Below are 22988 nucleotides of genomic sequence, written 5' to 3' on the forward strand. Positions count from 1 at the left end.
TAAACCAATCGTTGTTGAGCATTACTAGGTGCCAGACATTCTATACAATCTAATTTCATTCTCCCAGCAACTCTATGAGGCATTTATCACTGACCCATTTTATAGAGGGCCACCTGAGGCTCAGAAATGTTACACAGCCTGCCCAGGTCACAAAGCTTTTTGAACCCAGGTCATCTGGTCAAAAGCTGACTTACTATCTACTTACTCAGTTCCATTACCTGGGTGTTGGGAGGGAGAGAAGAGGGCTGAGACTTTACTTGGGGTTACAGAAATGCCTAACACACACACACACACACACACACACACACACCCCAGGCTAGACCTCTCCCTTTCTCAAGAGTGATGGCGGAAGGGGGATAGAAGAGGCAAGAAGAGAAAGCAGAGAAGAAGGGGGGGGTCTGTCAATCTCAGTCCAGGGAAGACCCTCCCTCAAGCCTCACCACCACCATCATCAAGGCATAATCCATCCAGAGTCCCCACTGACCCCTATGGCAGCAGGGCGACAGTCCCCAGGTGACTGCTCTTAGGGCCAGGTGGACTTCCCCCACCGCCTTTGCCACGCCCAAACACCTTTGCCCCCTCCCACCACCTAGTGGGGACTGCCTTGGGGTAGAAAGAGGCTCCCTGGGGACACCTGCCCAAGCCCAAAAGAGCCCATCCAGACCATCTCAAATCCAGCGCCCAGTCCTGCTGGTCTGTCCCTGCTAGCTCAAAGGGCTCCTGAATTCCTGCTGGGATGAGCCTTCTACCCCACCCCACCCCACCTCACCCCACCCCATCCCCAGAGCAGAGGATCTGACAACCAGAACTGTTCCCACACGGCTAGCACAAGGGGGCACCCGGCCTTGCCCGCCAACCTCTTCTTCCCCAGGGACTTCCCAGAGCCAGTCCCGCAGCCACCACTGCTGCTCCGGCTGCGGAAACCTGGGGCTGCCCGCGGAAGGAAAAGGGGCGGCGGGTCCAGGACTGCGGGCAGGGGGCGCCAGAGAACGCCCAGGGGCCCGGCCGGCAGCTGGCGAGGCGGGCAGGCGGACAGTATCTCTGGCCCGGGAGCCCCTCCCCCCGCGGGCACCAGACCCTTCACCCGCTCTGCACCGGCCGCGGCGCAGAGGACTTCCCTCGGACCGAGCTGACTGCGGGAGTGGCCGCCAACTTCACAACCTACAACCCCCCGGCCCCCACCCCATCATGCCAGTCCCCGGGGCTGCGGGAGGGTGCGTTTGGTGCCCGGCTCTATGCCCCAGGGGTGGGAAGAGAAGAATGGGGGATGGACAGACTCCGACCAAAGATGGACACGGGAGCCAGGGATGCAGGGCCAGTCGAGATTCCGGCCGGGGAGGAGGGGGCTCGAAGCAGACATGGGGTACACGGCCCCAAGTCCAGGCTGAGGAGGAGGAGACCTGCAGCAGAGACTGGCGAGGGATAGAGAGACTCCAGGCAGATATGGGGGAGGAGGCATCGGGACAGAAATAAGAAGGGAAGCATGGTCGGGGTACTGGCGCGGGGAAAGGCAGTAACTATGGGCAGACATGGATGGGAATAGGAAGGACTCTGGGCAGAGATGAAGTGGAGGGGAGGAGCAGGGTCCGGCATCCAGACGAGGAGGGGCAATTAAGGGGGAATACACAGTCGAGCTGCAGGTTGGAGAAAGGGGCTCTAATCAAGGTGGGGGGCGCACTGCCAGGATCCAGGCTAAGATAGGAAGGGACTCCAGACAGCAATGGGGGTAAGGTTTGGGTCAGGATTGTGGGGGAGGGCTTTAGCAGAAATGGGTAAGGGGAAGAGGGTGGAAAAGGGACTTACCAGAGATGAAAGGGGCCTCGGCCCCAGGCTTGGAAGTTCCCAAAGAGATGGGAGTGGGTAGATGCAGAAAGAACTCAGTTCGGGAGGGGGAGGATTCAACAGAGATGGGGCAGGGGAGCGCCCCGAGTCCGGGCCGGTGCGGAAACTCGGGACCGCGCCGGGAGGGCTCAGTGCGGGGCCGCGTCTAGGTCTGGGACCGAGCACTCACCTGGGCGCCGTCAGCAGCAGGAGCGGGGGCCGGCGCTGGCGGAGGCAGCCACGGGGCGCAAGTTTGCCATCCCTAAGGCGGGGGCCTGGCCGGGCGCGGGGCAGCTCGCGGCAGCGGCGCGGAGGGGCCGAGGCTCCCGCTCCGCGGAGCGGCGGGTGCAGAAAAGGCGCCGCGAAGCAGCGCGGGGCGGGCGGGCGCCGGGCCGGGCGCGGGCTCCTGCCGCCGCCTCCTCGCCGCGCCGCCCCCCCCACCCCGCTCCCCGCTCCCCCACCCTGAGCACCGCCCGCGCCGCGCGCCGCCTCCTATTCGCGGGCGGCGGCCGCAGCCCCGGACTCCAAAAGCCGGCGCCGCATCCTCGGTCTCCGAGCGCCGCCGCCGCCGCTGCCGCCGCCAAACCCGGTTCCTCCGGCCGCTCCGGCCGCTGCCCGCAGCGCGCGCCGGGCCGAGTGACGGCCGAGGCGGGACGCGGCGCCTGCGCGGGCTGGGCCCGGGAGGGGGCGCGCGCCAGGCCGGGCGCGAGGAGCCGCGGGAGAAGGGGCGGGGGGCGGGGGCGACGCGCGCCGCCTCCTGTTAAAGGGGGAGCAGCGCCAGCCGAGCCAAGCGCACCCTCCTCCTCCCCGCCCTGGGCCCCAGGCGCCGGCGCGGGAGAAGCCCCGGGTAAGCCCCCGCCCCGCCCGCGGCCTCCTGGACCGCAGGATGCGGCGATCCGCGACGCCCCTCCGGCGATACCCCAGGCCGGAGGCAGCTCGAGCAACCAGAGTCTCCGGAGCCCCGGGGGGCTGAAACATTCGCCCCCTCCCCCGTGTGCTTTGCAAATTGCATATCCCTGTGCATGCAGGTGCCACTCCCGTGCGCTGAACTTTGCATATGCTTGTGCACACAGGTGCCTGTGTGTGCACTGCAATGTTGTCTGGCTCTGTGCATGTAATTGCTACACACGTACACAGTGTGTTAACATGTGTTCAGGTCTTGAATGTATGTTGGCCGTTCATGCGGGTAGGGATGCTATATGTGGACAAGCTTACAAGTGCCACCTATGTGCTGAGAGTGCTCTGGGTCACTTGTATGTAGGAGCCACATATGGACACTGCAGTGTGGTCCCCTTGGTGCATGAAACTCTAGTGTAAACTGCAATGTCGCATGTCCCAAGGCACGAGGATGCTACACGTGTGCAGTGTGTTACATGTTTTCCTGAGTGCCTGTCTAGTCCCACAAGTGCCTTTTCCTGTGCCAGGGGCGCCCCCATGTTGCATCTGTTTGCGTAGAAGCAGCCGGAATGTAGGGACCTGCCCCCTCCCCAGCCTGGCACTGTGCAGTTGGGTGGGGCCAGAGCCCACATGGTGGAGGTGGTTCCCAGGGAGATGCCTATGGCTCAGGGCCCTGGTCCGGTGGTTTTGTGGCCTGGGGCATGTTGCCACCAGGAAGGTGGGCAGACCAGGGACACACCACTTCGGCCAAAGACAAGTAGGTTAATCGGATGACTCTGGTCAGAGGAGGAGCCAGCAGGGGGCAGCTTTGCAGCGAGGGTTGGGATGGTTTCCGGAACCCTACTTTTTGAAGGTTCTATGGCCAGGAGGGGGCTAAGCCTGGGAAGCAAGGAAGTCCCCAGTCCACCCAACCCCAAGCCCACCTCTCCACTGAAGCCTCTTGAGTTGTCACTCCGGAGACCATGAGAGGACGAGAAGATTCCGCGTCCCCCCAGGAGCAGTACCAGGAAGAGGCAGAGAGAAAAGCCCCCTGTTCACTTCCTCTGTCTCCCCCCCCACCCCCAGTAGTCTCGATGACGTTTGTTGTGAGTGATTGTGAGAGATTATCGACTTTAATGGAAGGAGGTAATAAGGGGCAATGAAGGAATCTCACCCGTCACCTTAAGGGAATTTATGAGGCTGTATAAGGCAGGGAGGAGGGCTGGCACCTTTCCTTTCCCAGCGGGAGCCCAAGGAGGCCTGTGCCTTAAGCCTGTCACTGGCAGGCAGGGCTCCTGGGTTCCTGCTGGGCAATCTCAAGCAAACCCTGGTTCTCTGGGTTTGGAGGCTCAGCCGCTACTGTGAAATCCAAGGCAGGCCTTGCCATCTACAGAGTGTGTCGAGCCACCCCAAGGGCAGTGGGAGATCCCAGGCTGCCTTCCTTGGGCATTGCAAAGGGCAGTGGGGGGAGTGTGTGTGCTAGAGTTCAGCCCTTAAGGAGGTGGGCAAAGGTGGGGAGAGTGGTCAGGACAGGAGGTACGCACAAGGATGTAAGGACAGGTGCTCAGAAGCTTCCAGGACCCAATACTCCAGAGAGCTTCAGCCACTTCCACTCCCACAGGGAGCCTGCCTCCTTCTTTATGAATATTCATTGCATTAGCATACTAGAGACCCAGAGCCCAGAGAAACCCAGGCAGGTCTCTCTCGCAGATGTAATGCAGCTGGATCCTTGAGGCCCTCCCTCTCCCCCCAGGATCCAGCTGGGTACAGGGGTAATGGGAGGGGCTGGCTCTGGAAAGACAGCAGCATTTTGTCTGTCTATGTGTTCCTCGGTAGCCCTCTGACTTCTCAGCCCCACTCTTTCAGCCACAAAAATGTATGCCCGGGGAAAGACAGGCGGTCAGACAGAGTGAGGGACTGACAGAGATGGTACCCCGTCCCTGGGGGCTCACGGGGCGCTGTGTTGAGGTCATCAAGGCAGCAAGGGCTGTGGGAGCTGGGTGGAGAGAACAGACCTCCAGGGGATGTGCAGCAACAGCCTAGATTAGGGCCAACCTCTAGAAGGCTCTCCCGGAGGTGCCTCCCTGCATGAGGGCTTCCCCACCTCCTTTCCCAAGAGCCCCTGCCCTTCCAGACTCACTCTGGTGATAATGCCGCCCCGGGAGGACTTGGAGTAATTACAAATCGTTTCCATATTCAAATCCAGCTGGTTGAAGAGAAATTACTTCTCTGACAGCCCAGGCGGGGGTGGGAAGAACAAGTCTAAGCCCCAGGAGGGGCCTCTAGGGAGCCTTGGGCAGAGACTGGGCAAGGGAACAGGCCCCAGCCAGAGCCTGAGCACCGAGGGGTTAGGCAGAAGATAGGGATACCGCCCTCCCCCGACCCTGCTGAAACACAAAGACTGGGCAAAGGACAATGACCCCCAGCCTTTTAGCCTCATTTGGGGCTCCCTCTGGGAACCTCTGATGGGAGGTAGGGGACCCATCCCCCAAGGGCAACTAAGAAGTCAAGCTCTCTACCGTGCTCTCACGCTGCCTCCCTAGGTGACCTTGAGAAAATTCCTCCAGCTTTCTGAGCCTCTGTTTGCTTACCTGTGAAATGGTATAAATGATCTCACCAGGGCTTCAGGGAGATAACGGATACCGATTAGCAAGAGCAGCATTCCTGAAACGGGCCTTTTTAAGTCATTGTTTTAGTACCAATCAATTCGTATTTTGGTTAACAATGACAACCACCAGCGGTCCGTTCCGTAGGCAGCCCAGCCCTCAGCGGGGTGGTTCAGGAGAGGGTAGTGGGTCTGGGGGGGGCACAACCCTGGCCTCCCTGGCCTGGCCTCACCCGCCCCGGCCTCAGCCCTGCCTCCCACTGGGCCAGCCACTGCTGTGCTTCGTTGCCCTTTAAACAGATGAGAAAATGTTCTTCTTCTCTTCCCAGTGATTTATTTGGCCCAGAGCCTGGTCAGGTTTCCTTCCAGTCGGTGGGGCCTGGGAGTGTCCCTCAGTCAACCCCTACCCTCCCCTGACACTCAGTCAGGCACCCATTGGCAGCCCAGAACTCTGAGTACCAAGGTCCCCTTTTAGTCCCCCAGCCCCATCCCCGATACCGATCAGAAGCTCATAACATGTTCCCAAAGACACCCAAATCCATGTGGCAGTCTATCAGGGTCTGTCCTGGAGTTCATGTGACAAATACCTCACTGCTCTAGATGTCATGGATCCTGGAGCGGCATCCTGGAAAAAGTAGACAGATCCTCTCTGCCTGTGGGAAGTCCTGCATGTCCAGTTTCCATCCTTCCTGCTGCAGATGCCAAATGGGTTAGGAGCCTGAGGCAGCCCGGGCTGGGTGTTAGCTACTCTCTAGCCAGATCCTCCCAGAAGTTTAGAGTTTGGTTCCTATACAGCCCTCTGGGAAGTTCCTGCATTCTTTGGTTCCCGGGGGGGCACGGGGCAAAGAAAACCATCAGGGTCCTACGCCTTACACTGGAAGGTGCACACAAGAGCCTGCCGCAAAAAGGTACCTTTGCTCGCACATTCAACAAATATTTATTGAGTGTTTACTATGTTCTAGGCCCTGGGATCCAGGCCATCAGCAAGTTCCATTGCTTCTACCTCCCAGAATATCCCAAATCTATTCACTCTTCACATCCCCACTGCCAACATGGGAACCCAAACCACCAACATCTGGTGCCTGAATCTCCCTTCTTTAATCTCCATGTCCCTACTTCTCCCTCCCAGCCCCAGTCCATTCTCCTGGAGCTCACTGAGCCATCTTTTTAACATGTAAATCCGAGCACCTCTTCCTAAATCCTCCAATGTCTTCCTGCTGCACTGAGCACCATGACCTTCCAAGCCCCACCTGATCTGGCCCTTACCAGCCTCTCCAGAGCCATTTCCACTACCCATCTTCACACCATCTCCACACTATATGGGAGTAACACGGGTCTTCTTGAAAAAGTCCAAATCTTTCCTCCCCCTGGCACTTGCCCCAGTTTACCAGGAAGGTTTTAGTTCCAACATCACCTCCTCTAGGAGGCCTCTGGGATTACACTTCTAAAGCAACCCTACCCACTCACCCCCCTCCAAACCATGGCCTTGCATTTCCGTCACAACATCATTATTTGAAAATATGTTGTCTGTTTACACATGTGTCATCTGTTTCCCCCTCTGGACTATGAGTTCTGTAAAGGCAGAGACCTTGTCCCTCCATTCACAGAGGGATCCCCTGGCACACAGCATTATGTCAAGTACAAGGTAGGTATTTGCCAAGGGAAAGAATGGTCAAAAGGCAAGGAAAGATCCTGCCCTCACCCAGCTTCCAGTCTGTGATCCTCAATCCATGTTTGTCCAATAAAACAGTGTTTCGTGTTTTCCCATGTGGTAAACGAGGAAGGACTTCTGCCTCTATCTCTTCCTGGTTGTGTGACCTTGGACAGGTCACATACGCTCTCCAAACCTCGGTTTTCTCTTCCGTAAAATGGAAATAATGATCCCAAACTAGCAGAGCTGATGTGAGTCACAAGAGATGGTAAAAGATGAAGGCCTCACACCATGGCAGCCCCTGGGAGGGGTCATCCGCAGGTATGTGGCCCCTTTTGAGACCTACTGAGGGCTGCAGCTGTTCCAGGTTCTAAGGACATGAAGATGACTCAGAATGGGGCTCTGACCTTGAGACCTTCCCAGCGCCCCCTCCCTCCCACCCAGGGAGCGAGGAGTTCTTATCTGCTGAGATCAGTGCTGTGAAGGAAGCCAGCAGAGTGAACCGGGACAGTGCGAGTGTGGGATTCCCGCAGAGAAACTGAGTCTGAATCCACTTCTCTGCAGCACCTCCTCTCCTTATTTGGAAGTCCCTCCTCCTCTCCTGCCTTCCCCGTCTGTGTAAACACACGCGTGCACACGGATGCATGTGCTGACAAGCCTGTATCCACACACTTACACAGTCACTGACCCCCAGATATACATGTGCCTGGGAAACACAGGTGTATAAATAACCACATGCACACACAAACACACAACCCCAGGACTCACACCCCCCTCCATTTTTCTGGCCACTGAGAACCTGTCTGGCTCATCTATCCACCATGTCACCTCCTGCTCTAGGCTAGGGTTAGACGCGACCCTTCCAGGTTGCCAGGTGGAAGCCTACACTCTCCCCCTTGGTCAGTTCTCCCTGAGACCTAATTCCACTCTCCCCTGCTGTAGGCCTTAAGGACAAGGAGCCCCCGCAAGCGCTCTGGACACCCAGAAATGACAGCATGGTCCCCTGTACCCATACCCCTCCTCCCCACCTCCACCGCTGGTGACAGGCAGACGGTAGAGGAAGGAGGTGCCTGAGAGGAGCTGCTTCCGGCTTCCTGCCCAGGTGGAAAGGGAAGGGGAATCCCTCAAGGAGGGTCTGGGCCACTTGGCAGGCATGGGGCACACCGGCAGTGGGGGGCCAGTGTGTCCCCACCATCTGGGATGCCCCATGTTCTCTCCCCCGGGCTCTGTGCCACCTGGATCTAGCTGGACTGGGCTCATGCCAAGCAGGACACATTGAGCGTAGCAGGCAAGGGTGGGGGTGACCTAGAGGTCTAGAGGGACCAGCTCATACTGCTGAGCCCCTCTGTGGGCCTGACGCCATGCCAGCTGCTTTTAACTTATTGTCACAACAAACCCTTCTACCGGTATGGTCACCCCCATTTCCCAGATGAGAAACATGGCTTAGAGGGAGGAAGCAGGAGAACCCAAGCCCCCCAGTCATTCAGAACGGCCCTGCCTTAGTTTTGCCTCTCTCTCTTCCCCCTGGCACTCCCTCCCCGGGGGGACAGACTAAGCACTGACTGTGGCAAACAATTTAGTTCAGGATTAGAGCTGATCTTCCGGGGAGAACCAGCCCCCTCAGGATGAGAGATCTGGAGGGCTCTGACTCCCAGGGCCTGCCCGCTCTAAGGAAAGGCTGAAACAGGACACCCAGATTTGGGGGAGGCCACCGGCGTGGCTGAGGGTGCTGGGAAGGACATCTCACAGGACCGTGGACAGGTACGCACACACCTCCCCGGCAAGCACAGCCGTGCTCCTTGCTGACACGCCCCAGGAGGACGTCTCCTTTGCTAGAACATATGTCACCTCATGCAGGCAGTCAAGTGGTCACCGCTGGGTGAGAGGGTGGGCCTTCTAGCTCTTACTGCCAAACCTGACACAACTCTGATCTCTGTGGGGGGGTCCCCGGCTTGGGGGCCAGCCCTGTGGAGGGGGCAGGGGGTTGGGGGGTAGGCTCTGAGTGTTGCGGTTGGAGGGGCGAGGCCCCGGGGTGCATCGCCAGCCGGTGTTCTGCATATCAGAGTGGGAGTGAGTGGGGCTGAGCTCGGGTACACGTGTGGGTGGTTGTGTGCGTCAATGCGTGGGGAGAGAGTCTGTGTGTGTGTCTGTGGTGTGCCTGTGCGCAGGTTTTGTGTGTGTCTGCTTAGGCCTCGTACGTCAGAAGCCTGGGCCTGGCTCTGGGATCTCTGCTCTGTGTGTGCGTGTGCGTGTGTGTGTGTCTTTGCCTTTGTAAGCAGGGTGTGTGGTGTTTCACGCACAATTTTTCTGTTTGTGTATACGTATGGTATATAACGCATACAGGCACGGGACACCCGCGTCTGTGTATCCGCTCGGTGTCTAGTGAATGTGGGGTGTGTCGATAGGGCTGGGTTTAGGGTTGTTGGAGTGTGTGTGCAACCAGAATGTAGTATTTCTTTGTATTCCGTGCTTGAGCCTGTGGTTGGGAGGAAGTGTTTTCAGGCGTGTTGTCTGTGCCTTTTGGCGGGGTATGAGTCAGGGCACACGGCATTTGCTGGTCTATGTGTGACTACCTCTGTGTGTCAGTGTTTGGAAGGTGTCTGTGCCAGCCTGTGGTGTTTCCCTGTGTGTATTTGGGGGGTGTTGGCAAGCACAGGTGGGGTGCGGGGTAAGCACTGTGTATGGCATTACTTAGTGCGTGGCTCTGGGTGGTTGTGGCCCTGGGTGTCCTCTCTAGGTGCCCAGATGAGGGTGTGGATAGGTGCATAGTGTGTATCTACAGATCTGTACCGATGACACTGTTGTTCTTGTCTTCGGGCACTTTGTAAGCTAATGTCTCCCAGGAAGCCTCCTCCTACCCCAAGGCTGAGACCTCTGGCGGTGCTCTCCACTCCCAGCCATCTTGGCCAGCTCTGCCCTTGCCTTAGGGGGAGCAGGGGTTGGGGGTGGGGGAGCAAGGGAACCCAGAAACTGCCGGCCACAGGTCAAGGTCGCACGGCAGGAAGCGCAGGGGCTCCTCCTCCTAGGGCTAGGGCGCCCCGCTCCCCTCCTCTCTCACAAAGACCCCTACCGGCGAGGCCGCCCAGGTCTCCCCTGAAATGAATTTTAATTTCCGCTCCAGGCGGGCGGCCGTAATGAGGCTGGAGCCAGCAGGGCGGCGGCGAGGTGCAGGGCCGCGGGGTCGCGGGGCTGAGGGAGGGAGCGCGGATTTGAATTTCAAAGGCTGCTGGGGCCCAAGTGCGTCTGCGTTGTGCGATCTCCTGTGTGCCGGGCTGGTGTGTCGGCCCAGCCGCGCCTGCGTGTGTGGTGTGTGTCTGGGTGAGCGTGTTTTGTGAGTGTGCCTCTGAAGGGCGCGCGCCAGCCCCCGCGTGGGCTGCGAGTGCGAGTGCCGGGGAGCCTGAGCGGCCGGGGGCTCTGTCACCGTGAACGTCCACAGCCGCGTGTCTGCGCGGGCTTGCAGGCCGGCGCTGCATCTGCGAGTGTGTATTTTTAGGACGAGTCTGCACGACCGTGTGTGTGTGTGTGTGTGTGTCCGTGCCCCAGGCCCTGCGTGTGGCTGCGAGCATGGCCACGCGTTTGGGCGCTCTTGTCTGTGTCACCGAGTGGACGTCCGCAGGGCTGTGAGGGTGTGTCCGCGTGTCTGTGTCCACGTGTGGACGCGCGTTTGCACCTGTGAGTCCATGCGGGCGTCTGTCTATAGGAACGCGTGTCCATCTGAGCATGACCGCGTCCAGCCCCGCGTGAGGCTGCGAGAGTGTCCGTGCCTCCGTGTGCCGGGGGGGTCTGTGTCACTGTGGGTCCCCCAGCGCTGGCGCGAACGAGAATGCGTGTCTGTGCGAGTGTGCAGCGGCCCGGCGTGGGGCAGGGGTGGGGGAGCCGGGGAGGGCTGCGAGAGCCGCGTGCGAAGGCGGCCCCAGCCTTTCCCGGCGCACCCGCCGCTGCAGCGGCCCCGCTCACCGACCCGCGGGCGCTCAATGGGCTCTAGGGAGGCAATGGCCAAAGAGGATGGGCCGTGAGCCCGAGGGGGCGGAGCGGTGGCGCCTGTTTCACGCTTTCTCTCCCCCCCCCCCCAGGGCTTGGGGCAGCTCCTCTGTCGTCGCTGGGCACCAGCCTGTGCCGCTGCGAGATCGTCACTGTCCTGTGGCTGCCCTGCTGACTCAGGCCAGGGCCACCAGGGACCCCCGGGCTGCCATCTAACAGGCACCAGCACACACAGACCCTAACTCGTACATACCAGACCATGCTCTCGGGCACACTTAACACACACGGGAGTGTGGGCCAGGCCACTGACACCGACCCCAGGGTCAGGCCCACTGGTGCAAGCCAGGAAGGCACACATGTGAGTGAACTGTGTGCACACACGTGCACACACACACACACACACCCAGAGATACAGGCAAGTTCATGGGCACATCTCTTATTCACAGGAACAAACTCACCCCTCCCTAGGTTTTGGACCCTGTGGGGTGAAGAGGGCGGAAGCTCAGAAGGGAAAAAGGGCAGCCTGAAGTCACTTCGTTTTCCCTTTACTCTGTCAGGCCCTGCCTGGGTTGGGCCCTGACCGCGCTCACCCAGCACCCAGTCTCTCAGAAACCAGGGGTGGAGAGGCAGGCATAAAGACCCGAATCCAGTTATTCCTGGTCATTCCTATAAGGTGCCATCCTGCAGCCAGAGGCAGGCAGGAGCCAGGGACTGCCTTCTCATGAGAGGTACCCCAGCGTCCTGGCTGGAACAGGCAGGTGCTGTCAGGATGCCCAGAGGACAACAAATTAAGAACTAGGGAGGGATGCCAGTTTCAGGTCCTCCTTTTCTGCAGGACTGGGAGCGTTTTTGAGAAGGGGTACGCACTGACTCCTCCCAGGAATGCTCAGCAAGGGGCCTGGCACCAAGGGCGTTCCAAAACCACTATCAACTCAATAAAAAAAGAAAGAGAAAGAAATGAGTCAGAATGTAGAGGACCACCTAAGGGCTGAAAGAGCACTATACAGAGGCAGAAATAGTATACCCAAGCTCTCTGCATGGGTGTGTGTGTGTGTGTGTGTGTGTGTGTACGCGTGTGTGTTTATGTTGTGAGGAAGGACACAGAAAGCTGGAGGTGAGGCAGGAAACACATCCCTGTGGGCCTTGTAAGCTAAACCAGAAGTAGGTTTAATTCTGAAAGCAACCGAATTCTATGGAGGGTTTCAGATAGGAAACATCATAGTCAAGTTTGTTTAAGGAGAAACAGCTGGGCAGCTGGAAGGTGGATTTGAGGAATCCAGGATTGGAGAAGAGGAATGGTGAGAGGCTCGTTCATTCTTTCTTTCATTCATTTATTCATTCAACAAATATTTATTGAGAGCTTACTAAAAGTGTCTGCCCTTGGGTGCCCGGCTGGCTCAGTTGGTGAAGCATGTGACTCTTGATCTCTGGACTGTGAGTTCAAGCCCCATATTGGGCATAGAGACTACTTAAAAAAAAAAAAAAACAAAAACAAAAAACAAGAACTGTCTGGCATAGAAAGGGTGAAATGGATACAAGTTAGAACCTCAAGGAATTTCTAGAACCTGACCACTTAACTCCTGAGTTTATGTGGAGTTCACTGCCTAGTGGGGGAGGAGAGGCAGACACAAAAGCGTAAATACACGGAAGGTTAATGTTGGTGAGTACAAAGAAGGAAAATAGTGTCCAGTAAGAAGGCAGGGGAGGAGAATGGTAGAGGAGAATGGGGTATGGGGGGGGATTCTAGGTGAGGTGGTCAGGGAAGCTGTCCTGAGAAGGTACCATGGGAGCAGAGACCTGAAGGAGGTGAGGGATATGCAGAGGAAGAGCAATCTGCATAGTGGCAATGGTAAGTGCAAAGGTCCTGAGGGGGAGTGCGCCATTCCCTCACACACGGAAGACTTATGGGAAGTCGATGATTTCTATTTTGGACATACTGCATTGAGGTGCCTTCAGGACATCCGGGGACAGGGCCCAGGAAACAGGAGAGATGTGGGTAAAGATAGAGATGAGGGAGAATGGAGGCGCGGGAGTGGCTGCAGCAGGAGAGATTAAGGATAGATGGCAGACAGGGAGGAGAACGGGGAGGAGCCCACGGTGTGGAGTCAGTTTCTGGGAGAATGGCTGTTGGGGATGGGGAACAGGGTTGGGGACCGTATGGCCAAAATAGCATCCCCACCCCCACAATGGTCCTGGTTCTAGCTTCCCTTCCTTCCCATCCTCCTTGGGGCCACAGTCTCTCCTCACTTGCCTGTCTACCCTGCTGCCTGGGAGGGAGGCAGGCCCGTTTCCACCAGGAAGTCCTCTGGCCTCCCTCTGCCGCCTTCCTGACCATCAGAGCCAACCTGTCTACCTTCAGAGCTTCTTTCCTCTCACTTCAGCAGCTCCCACAGCAGGAATCAGTCCCAGGGAGCCGGGGAGCTGGGACTGAGAGTCTGGAAGGTTGCAGATTTCCCAGGTGGCCTCTGAGTCTCCATTTCCCCGTGTTGCGGTTTGGAGAGACAGCCCCCAGCAGGACCTAATTGGATCAGAATTTCTGAGGCTCCTTCAGCACGTTTCAGATGGTTTTGGTGGTGTATTGTTAACTGTCAAACAACTGGCCCTGGGGAGGGACAGGGGAGGCACAGCCTTGATTTGTAGCATTTGCCGCTTTCCATGGTGTAAATCCTCCCATTGGGGTCAATTTAAACAGCCCCGATGTGAAGTCCACTGGCTGGCAAATTCCCAAACATTTAACAACGGGCTCTCATAAACTTCAACTGTGTGACATTCTTCCTAGGCGTCTACGTATTGCATTTCCTACAAAAGGTGGACTGGTATCCACAACCTCACCCACTTTCCAGCCTCCTTCTCAGAGGGGGCCCGCCTTTTTTCTTTTCTTTTCTTCTCTTTTTTTGGGGGGGAGTGCTGTGCCACCGACCCGCAACTAGGCTATGGCTGTGGTCATTATAGACAGGTGACGTGGATATCTGGTCCAGCTCTGCCACCAGCTCCCAGGGGTTTCCCCTCAGTCTGCCCATCTGTGAGATAGGCAGCCACCGCTGGCTCCCCAAAGGCCCTTTGAACTGTGAGATTCTGCCATTTCTCTCATTCCTTATCTTAGCCCTGATGGCAGCTCAGGGCCTCCTCTCTCAGAACATTTCCCCAGCCTCCTAGACCCTCCCTGCTCCAGCAGCCCCCCACTGCCTCTGGCTCCCCAGGCTCCCCGATAAGGGGTCCAACTAATTACATTAGGATTTCATGCCAATTAGCAAACAATTACACGGGCAAATTGGTGCCTAATTTGGAGCAATAACGACAGCTCCAGTGGCCGGGGTGGGGGGAGGGGGGAGATCACTGCACACAAGACTGTTCACCCAGCCTGGGCCTCCTGGAGCCCCTGGAGGTGGGGAGCTGCCTGCTCTCAGCCCCAGACCCGGGCCAAAGTCTGCAGTTCTCCTTTAAGGATCTTTAAGCTCTGTTTATGTTGATGACATGGTCTGCCCAGGCCTTTACTAAGAGTAGGGTAGAGAGGAGGGGGAGGAAGAGTGGATCGTAAGGAGAGGGAAGCTGAAGCAGACAAGACCACCTTCATTGAGGAGATGGGGAGCAATGGGAGACAGGAATTCACTGGTTAAAGGCTTGGATGCTTGAGCAGGTCATTTGAGCTCAGGTCGAATGGAGAAAGCATTTAGGCCAGAGCACAGGCTCATGCAGGGGGTGGGGGGTGCCGAGGCTGCGGAGGCTGCCGAGGTGGGTAAACGGCCAGACAGGGAATGCCATTGCAGCCACAGCTGATTGAAGCACGCTCCTGGAGGCCTGGGGGCTCAGGGGAAGAGGAGGGGACTATGCAGAGACTCATGCTGTGTCCTGATCTGTGGCCACCAGCAACCACTCATCCCACCTACAGCTGCCATGGGGCCCCCTTGAGTCTCCCCTCTTAACATCACTGGAACCCGCTGCCCTTGTCCAGGACCACTGAGACTGTAGCTGTAGCTGCCAGTCCTGCCCCTCATCCCCTGTCTGTATTTTCCCTCAAGTGATCACCCTAAGGAACAAAACAAATCAGATTCCTCACTTGCTTAAACCCTCAATGGCTCCCCGGTACCCTCAGGATGAGTTCAGCACCCCACCTCACTATTCACTGCCTTTTCCTATCCAGCCTCCCTCCCTCCCTTTCTGCCCCCACAGCCACCTGGTGTGTCCTGGAAACTAGACCCCGTTTCATTCCCATCTCCCAGCCTCTGACTCTGCTGTTCCATCTGCCTGGATTGCTGTCCCAACACCCCTTCTTTGTTACCAAATGCATCCTGCCAGGCCCCCCAACCTCTGCCTCCCAGATTCTTCCAGGAAGGACCAACTCGTCTCTCCTCCAGGTTCCCTTTGTCCCCTTCTTCTGTGCCACTGTTCACTCTGCATCAAAGCTGTTGGTATCAGCGTTGGCCTGTCCCACCGGGCTTGGAGCTGCTCACGGGTAGGGCCTGGAGCTGATTTACTCTGCGTCTCCTTCATCCAGCACAGAAAGCAAAGGAACAGAGAAGACGAAGGGATGAGATAAAAAAAAAAATTACCCTGGAGGATAGCGGGGAAACTGAGGCAGAGACCCAGAGAAATATTCATGAATCAGGTGGATGCTGCACTTAGAAAGGAAAGCTGAGTCTGCTTTCAGCCCCCTGTTCATCAGTGCCAAGCCCAGATCCCATCCCTCCGGGTTTTCTTCCCGAACACCCACCCAAATCTTGGATGACCTCTCTTCAACCCATTCTTATCAAGCTGTTTTCACCTCTGCTTTCAGCAAATGACATAGAGGAAACCCCTACGAAGCTAAGGTTACCCCCTTAAAAAAAAAAAAAAAAAAAAAAAGGCGGCTCTCATGATGGCAATGGCACAGCAAATAGAACTGCAGCATGAAGGCTTATGGGCAGACTAAAGGAGGGAGCTGCTGACCATCAGTGTTCAGCCCCTAAAATGATCTCTAAAGAAATATGCAACAGGGAAGGGACAGCGGCGGGAGGTGGGCGTTGACTTCTCCAAAGGAGACCGTGCAGAGGCCAGGGACGGAATTCAGATCTTCCTGGAGGCAGGGGGATGACCTGGCTGACTTTCCCTGAGAGCTTGGTTCTCTCTTGGGGGGCCGCCACTCCATCTCAAGGCCCATCACTCACGTTAATTACCAAGAAAAAGCCGATTTCTCCTCATTTCCAGACTCGAGTGACAGTATCATTAGGCTTGTAATGTGCAGAGAAATTGTGCGTGTCTGTCTTGGAACATGTCCTGAGCCAGAGTGGGTGAGGGCACCCCCAGCTAGGGTTTGTCTCCAAGATGTTCCCTGTGGCAGAGAGCCAATCTCAGAAAGAGATGCTGGGCCGCCAGGCCAAAGGTATTCTCCCTCTCTGTTTAGTGGGCATCTGCCAGGTATAAATAAACCCAGCAGTTCCTATCTCAGAGTCAAGAGCACAAACCGCTTTTGTCTCAGTCAAACTTGAACTTAGGCCTGTCTGCTATCATGACCCATCCCAGTCTTGCCCAAACACTTTGCTCTGAGCTCCCTGCCCACCTCTGAACCACCAGGCTTCTGGGTACCATCTCATCTCTGGGAGTGGGGCGTTAACTCTTCCTAAACATTCCTTCCTCCCTCAGCGAAGCCAACATCCGAAACATGAGCAGATCTCAAACAACAGCCACTGCTCACAACGCTTTACACGCCTTACACGCCTCTTCACACTCTTCATTTGCTTAATCCTCACTCAAACCCACTTAACATAGGAAACTGAGACCCACACAAGCAAAGTGATTCACCCAAGTTCACGTCTCAGAGCTAAGCTTGACCCCAGCTCTGCCCAATGTCAAAGCTCAGGCTGAAGACAGAGTCTTCAATTCAATCCATCTAGCACTCTGGGAATGTGTCCTCTGTCTCTGCTCCTGATACAGAGAATTGGACCCAAACAGTCTCTGCCCTCAAGAGCTGAGGTTGGTGAGGGAGAGGCAGGATGTAAAAATATAATTATAGCTCAGTGTGTTCTGTGCATGACACAAAAGAGAAAATACAAAAGGTTTATCCTCACCAGTAATCAAAGACATGCAAATTAAAACAACAATACAATGCAGTTTTACCTACTGAAATTAATACTGTTGTGTGTGTGTGTGTGTGTGTGTCTGTTTAGAGACAGCACCAGTGTTGATGTGAACTGAAATCTGGGGCACTCTCAGACTCCGCTGATGGAGAAGTAAATTAGAACAACTTTTCTTACATTTTCTTTAAGTAAGCTCAATGTCCAATGTGGGGTTCAAACTCACAACCCTGAGATTAAGAGTTGCATGCTCTACCAACTGAGCCAGCCAGATACACCAAAAACAACTTTTCTGGAAGGCCATCCGGCTGTGCCGTCAAGAATTTTAGAAACAGACCTCTTAGGGATGCCTGGGTGGCTCAGTCAGTTAAGCATCTACCTTCAGCTCAGGTCATGATCCCAGGGTTCTGGGACTGAGCCCTGCATCATAGGGAGCCTGCTTCTCCCTCTACCTGCAGCTCCCCTTTTTTGTGCTCTCACTCTCTCTGACAAATAAATAAATAAAATCTTAAAAAAAAAAAAAAAGGGGCGCATGTGTGGCTCAGTGGGTTAAGCTTCTGCCTTTGGCTCAGATCATGATCTCAGGGCCCTTAGATTGAGTCCTGCATCGAACTCTCTTCTCAGGAGGGAACTTGCTTCTCCCTCTCTCTCTGCCTGCCTCTCTGCCTACTTGTGGTCTCTCTGTCTGTGTCAAATAAGTAAATAAAATCTTTAAAACAAAACAAAACAAAACAAAATAGACCTCTTAGACCTGTTAATCTGCTTTTAGGAGCTTTATCAAAGAAATAACTGAATACTGAAAAAGAACCATGCAAAGGGATACTTATTACCATTATTTATAACTGTGAAAAATCACAGCCAACATAAATGTCTAGCAGTAGAGGGTTGGTTAAATAAATTATGATATATCCATATATAAGAATATTATGCAACCATTAAAAGTCGTGTTCTTGAAGAATTTTTAATAACCTGGGAAAATGCTCACTGTGTAATGACAAGTTAAACGAATCTATACATATAGGATGCTCTTAATTCTATAAAAAAATTTAATCCATTCATTTATAGAAAGTCTGAAAAGAAATAAGCTGAGAGTTAATCTGAGAGGATTGTGGGTAATTTTTTGGTTTCAATCGGTACTTTTCTGTTTCTTCTAAATCTCCACATTTGTGGAGAGAAGTCAAAAATACATGCAATGTGGGGGGGTGGGGGAGGGAGAATGTCACAGGAGCATAGAGAGACTCCTAAGCCCAGTCAGGGAAGACTTCCTGGTAGAGGTGATGTCCGTGCTGACTCTCCAAATGCCTTACTCAAAGGAAGGTGGACTGGTTCTAGCTTAGGAAACCACATTTAAAGGCACAGAGGCAAGAGATAACCTGAGCTCTTGTGGAAACTCTTAGTCATTTGTGTGGCTGGGTGAAGGGGGCACAGGTAAACCCCCAGGCAGTGAACAGAGACCAGATTGGGGAAGGCATAGAAGACCAGGCTGAGGAGCTGGTGCTTTGCCCGGAGAACACAGTCAGTGGATGGTCCCAAGCAGGGGGCCTCCCAGGATCCAAGTTGGGCTTTTGAAGTACCATCCCCGGGGCTGCAGAATGGAGGAGGGAATGGGGCACCAGAGGGAGGGTGAGGCTCAACCTTGGCCGGGAAGGCAGGGAGTGCTGGGAGGCTGTGGCAGTGCCTGAGTGAGGGAGGGGTTGGCCTGGGCTTCGTGAGGGTGGCAGAGAAGAAGAGAGGAGGAGCCAGCCGGAGCAGTGATGATGAGGACATCTGACAGGACTTGGTGATTGATTGGAGAGGGGAAGCCAGGTGGGGGAGGGAAGGCTCTGCCTCTGACCGTCACTAGAGCACACACTGGCACACACTCAGAAATTTAGATCACACAGTTTCAGGAGTGCCTTCCCCCACCCCGTCTCCCAAAGGGGCAGATTTGGACCTTATTTGATCTTTAGCTGCCCACCCTGGAAGAGGCTGACCTTGGCCAGGTCACCACACTTGACCTCTGGCTCAACTGGGTGCCCCTACTCCCAGCTTGCATCCCCGGTGGGGGGGGACAGGGTTAAGGGAAAGCCCACAGGGAGTGGGGGAGGGGATGGGCAGGAGCAGACAGGAATGGCCACCCCTAGATCTTTCCTCAGGACCTGATACTCCACATCGTCACACACATGGACTTGGATACACAAAGAGAGAGCCCAGTCACCCTCTGGGATTCTGAGAGTCAAGTTACAGGCGGAGACATACACAGAAACAGCCTGACGCAGCTGTTCAACACAGGCCTATCGCGCACACAGTCACACACCCACCACCAGACAGCCACCGACACAGCCCCACACAGGTCTCACACTCAGGCCACTGTGCTCTGCTGGAGCCTCCAGGTCCCCCGGGTGCTCTTCCCGCCCCAGAAGGACAGGCAGAGGGCTGGCAGAGGGGCCAGCACGGGGGACTGGCACAGGGACCAACAGCCAAACGGGGCAGCCGGGAGGAAGGGGTTGCCAAGGCAACAGGCTCCTGCGGAACCAACCAGGAGCTTAGATTCTTGACTCTTATTTTTAGAAGTTGGGCCTGGGCTGCTTGGGCCGGCCAGCGGGCCCAGCTCCCTTGGGCGGTGCCTGAAGACACAGACACCAGCCTCAGCCCCGCTGGGGGGGTTCCGCTGGGCACTACCCATGCCAGTCTTCTCCCACATGGCCCCAGCCTCCTTCCCCAGGTCACGCCCTGAGTAGTATCTTCTACTCCCTTCTATCTTCACACAGACCTGGGGTCCCGCCTGCAGTGCCCGTCACCCTGCAGTGCCCGTCAACCTCCAGGCCCCAGGGATCACGGACACAGTCTACCCCCCCACTATGAGCTATTGATGTCAGTGGTTTAATTTACAGTGTGTTGGGGGGAAAGGGGGAGGGTGGACTTTGGCCAGATTTGTGAGGTGGTAGGTATGATGCTTGTGTCTGAAAGAGTGTGTGTGTGTTTGTGTGTGTATGCATGTGTGTGCCTCTTAGAGGTGATACTCACATCAGCTCTGCAGGTGTGTGTTCGTGTGTGTGTATGTGTGTGTGTGTGTGTGTGTGTGTGTGTGTGTGAATTCTCCCTTCCAGGGGGTAAACTAGAGTTCTCCCTCTTCCCCAGCTCCCCTCGCCGCCCTTACCCCTAATCTCTACCCCTGTCTGGCTCTCTTAAAAATGGGGGGGAAGGGCAGAGATCTCAAGCTGGAGATCATGTTTGGGCCTGGGCCTTGCTGTCCCCCCTTGGCCAGACCCTCCCTGTGTCGGAGCACCGAGCTCCTGATCAGGCGGAAGAGTGGTAGCCCTGGGCAGGGAGGGGCCAGACGGATCCAGGTGGACCGAGACTGGGAAAGGAGGGGGTTGGGGGAAGCGTGCTCCAGTGAGCTGACTTTATGGTGACTCCTCCAGCTGCTGGGGATTTCTCTGTTAATCTGGGACTGCTCTGTTTGCATCTCATTTGCCTATATTTGCATAACAAGGGTCTGGCTGGCACCAGAGATCGAAATTCCTAGCCTGAGTAATTGTGTGAAAAAGCCTCTGGAGATAGAGCAGTAATTTGGGGGTCAGGGAAACAGAGGCAGGGAGCTGGACGCACTGAGGTTGCTGGTCTCCATTCAATCCCAGAAGCCTCCATTTCTTCCCGAATACCAGAGCAGGAGGGGTGGGGATGTCAGTGAATCCCCATGGGAATGAGGATGGAGGGGCAACAAGATTGAGAGCCCTGGGTTCCCACGTGGACCTGGGCACAGAGCAGTCCCTTTGGTGGAAATGGCCTGAATTTGGTAAGAGCAGAACTGAGGGTGGGTGGGGAAGGACAACTCGGCTAGTTCTGCGCCCCCCACGCCCCATCAGCCTCCAGGCTTCCTCAGCCCCCACCACCTAGTTAAAAGCTGATCTAGCCAGAGTTCTTGGGATGGTCTCCTGGATCTGTCACTTAGCAGCCCCCATAATCTCAGCCCTGGGCAACGGCCACCGCTGCCCTGGGCCTCTACTTCAGACAGCCCTCTTCTGCATGGGATGAAGAATTTCAAGGTCCACAGGCCCACAGGGTTGTGCCCACCTGAAACTCCACCCCCTTCTAGACCACACCCCAAACCACGACCCCAGAATTCCCTGCCCCAGCAGCACTAAGCCCACAGCCAAGCCCCGGATGTCCTCTTCCCCACATCCCTTCTCCTCAGACTTGATGGGTGGCAGAGGGTGGCCTTTTCCAGGAGTGTGGGGCATCCACAGATCTGCACAGGAAGCCCCTCGCACTGTTGTCTAGAGCCCCCTGGGTGAAGAGGAGAGAGAGGTCTAGGGGGAGGTCTAGGGGGTCTCCTGTTATATTCTTGTCCTAGGCTTTTTAAACATTTGGGGTGGTTCCAATAAGTTGTTTGATCTTGGGCAACCTACCTAACCTCCCTGTGCCCCCAAGTGGGGTTAATAATAGTACCTGCCTCATGCAGTTGTTAGGAGGAAGAACTGACTTAATTCACATAAAGCACTTAGAGCGGCGCCTGGCACAGAGAAAGGGCTTGCAAGCGTTCGCTATTATTGTCTATATTACCCTGGGAATTGGCTTTTTTCCCTCCAGCTGCAGAAGAAGCACCTTCTCTTTCACTTTGAGAGATGGAAGAAGTAGGGGTGGGGACATCGCTTCCACTCCTCTACCTCATCCCTCCAAGCCCAGCCCCTGCTTTGTTTGCCTCCCCAGCTCCACCCCCTGAGGCCAGGCTGCCCGGCTGCTGGGACACTCAGGTCATTGGACAGGATAGAATGGCTTGTTTAATCTCCTTACTGGTTGAATGAATGAGTGAACAAATGAATGAATGAAAAACAAAAATTAAATGACTAAAAGTCATACAGAAGGCTGGAATCACTAACAGAAGGACAGACCTATAGAAGACATCTTGGCTTTGGAGGCCCACGGATCTGTTTCCTGTTGGCTTTCATTAGATGGTAGGCGGCAGAGGGGGGCTTAGGGGTCTGGACAGGCTTTCTGCAAAGTCAGCCCAGGGTTTGGTGAGTGGCTCATGCCTGGGGAGGGGGGTAGCTGTATCTGCGGGCGCGAGATGGGGATGGGGCATCTGCTTGTGTCTGGGTCGTTCTGTGTCCTGCGGAAGCCCAAGCATGTGGGGATGGCTCTGTATGAACCCCTGTATCTCTGTGTCTGTGTGTCCCAGCTCCGAAGCCCCTCCCAGCTCAACAATGAGAGGCCCTGGGGCAGGCCTCATCCTGGTGTGTGTGTGTAGCTGGGTCGGTGAGCTTCATTACCTCCTTATTTCCACCTCTGTCCCCCTCTGGCAGAGCCAGGCCTCAGTGCTCCCGCCTGTCAGCTGGCGGGTTAGCAGTGATAGAGAGCTCTCCTGGGGCCTGGCAGCCTCCACCATCTGGCCAGGCTGGTGTTGGGGGAGGTGGGGGAACCTGTCCCAGGACACCCCTCTGGGCCCTCAGGCTTAGCACTGGTCTCGTCTTAGAGAGTGCTGGGCGTAGGGGCACGTGGGAGTGCAGGTGTGTGTGAGCAGTGCTGCACATGTGCCCATGTACACGTGATTTCATGTGTGGCAAGACTGCGTGTGGATGGCTGGGTCTGGGTGTGACCGTGAGTGGAGTTTTATGTTTGTATTCATGACTGTCCACGTTTGTGTGTCCGCATGGCTGGATCCTTGTGGTCTGGGGTTTCTGTGTATGACGACCTATGTCACAGACCATAGGTGAGGTGCTTGGGTCTTGGCTCTGCAGGTTTTCCATGGAAAGGCCCCAGACACAGGTGGGAGAGGGACAGGGACCTATTCTCAGCTTTCAGTAGGGAGAAATTAAGCTCCATGTCCATTTCTTGATGATTCTCATCTCTCTCCCTTGGCCTGGGTGAGGCTCAGTGGTGCCAAGTCCCCCTAGAGGGGCCGGAAGTCCCTGTGAAGGAAACCACATCGCCCCAGGAGCCCTAGAGCCCTGTTCCCTAGAGGCGGCACCTGGTACCCCCCAGGCTCTCCAGGGAGCTCCTGTAGGGACTCCCCTCACCAGCC

At 55.9% G+C, this 22988-nt stretch overlaps 1 protein-coding gene across 10 annotated transcripts in view; it reads right to left on the bottom strand.

Moving 5' to 3' along the window:
• Positions 1 to 2160, bottom strand: part of ADGRB2 (adhesion G protein-coupled receptor B2) — a 36593-nt gene extending 34433 nt beyond the window's left edge. For 4 of the 10 annotated variants that reach the window (XM_059136992.1, XM_059136993.1, XM_059136990.1 and 1 more), the window contains exon 1: positions 2012 to 2150. The gene's annotated coding sequence lies outside the window, so the exon portion shown is untranslated. Of the gene's footprint in view, positions 1 to 2011 lie in introns of all 10 variants that reach the window. The other 6 variants (XM_059136995.1, XM_059136991.1, XM_059136988.1 and 3 more) reach the window with 4 other exon arrangements.
• Between the last annotated feature and the right edge of the window lie 20828 nt (positions 2161 to 22988).

Source organism: Mustela lutreola, chromosome 10 (assembly GCF_030435805.1).
Source record: "Mustela lutreola isolate mMusLut2 chromosome 10, mMusLut2.pri, whole genome shotgun sequence".
In the NCBI taxonomy this organism is placed as follows: domain Eukaryota; kingdom Metazoa; phylum Chordata; class Mammalia; order Carnivora; family Mustelidae; genus Mustela; species Mustela lutreola.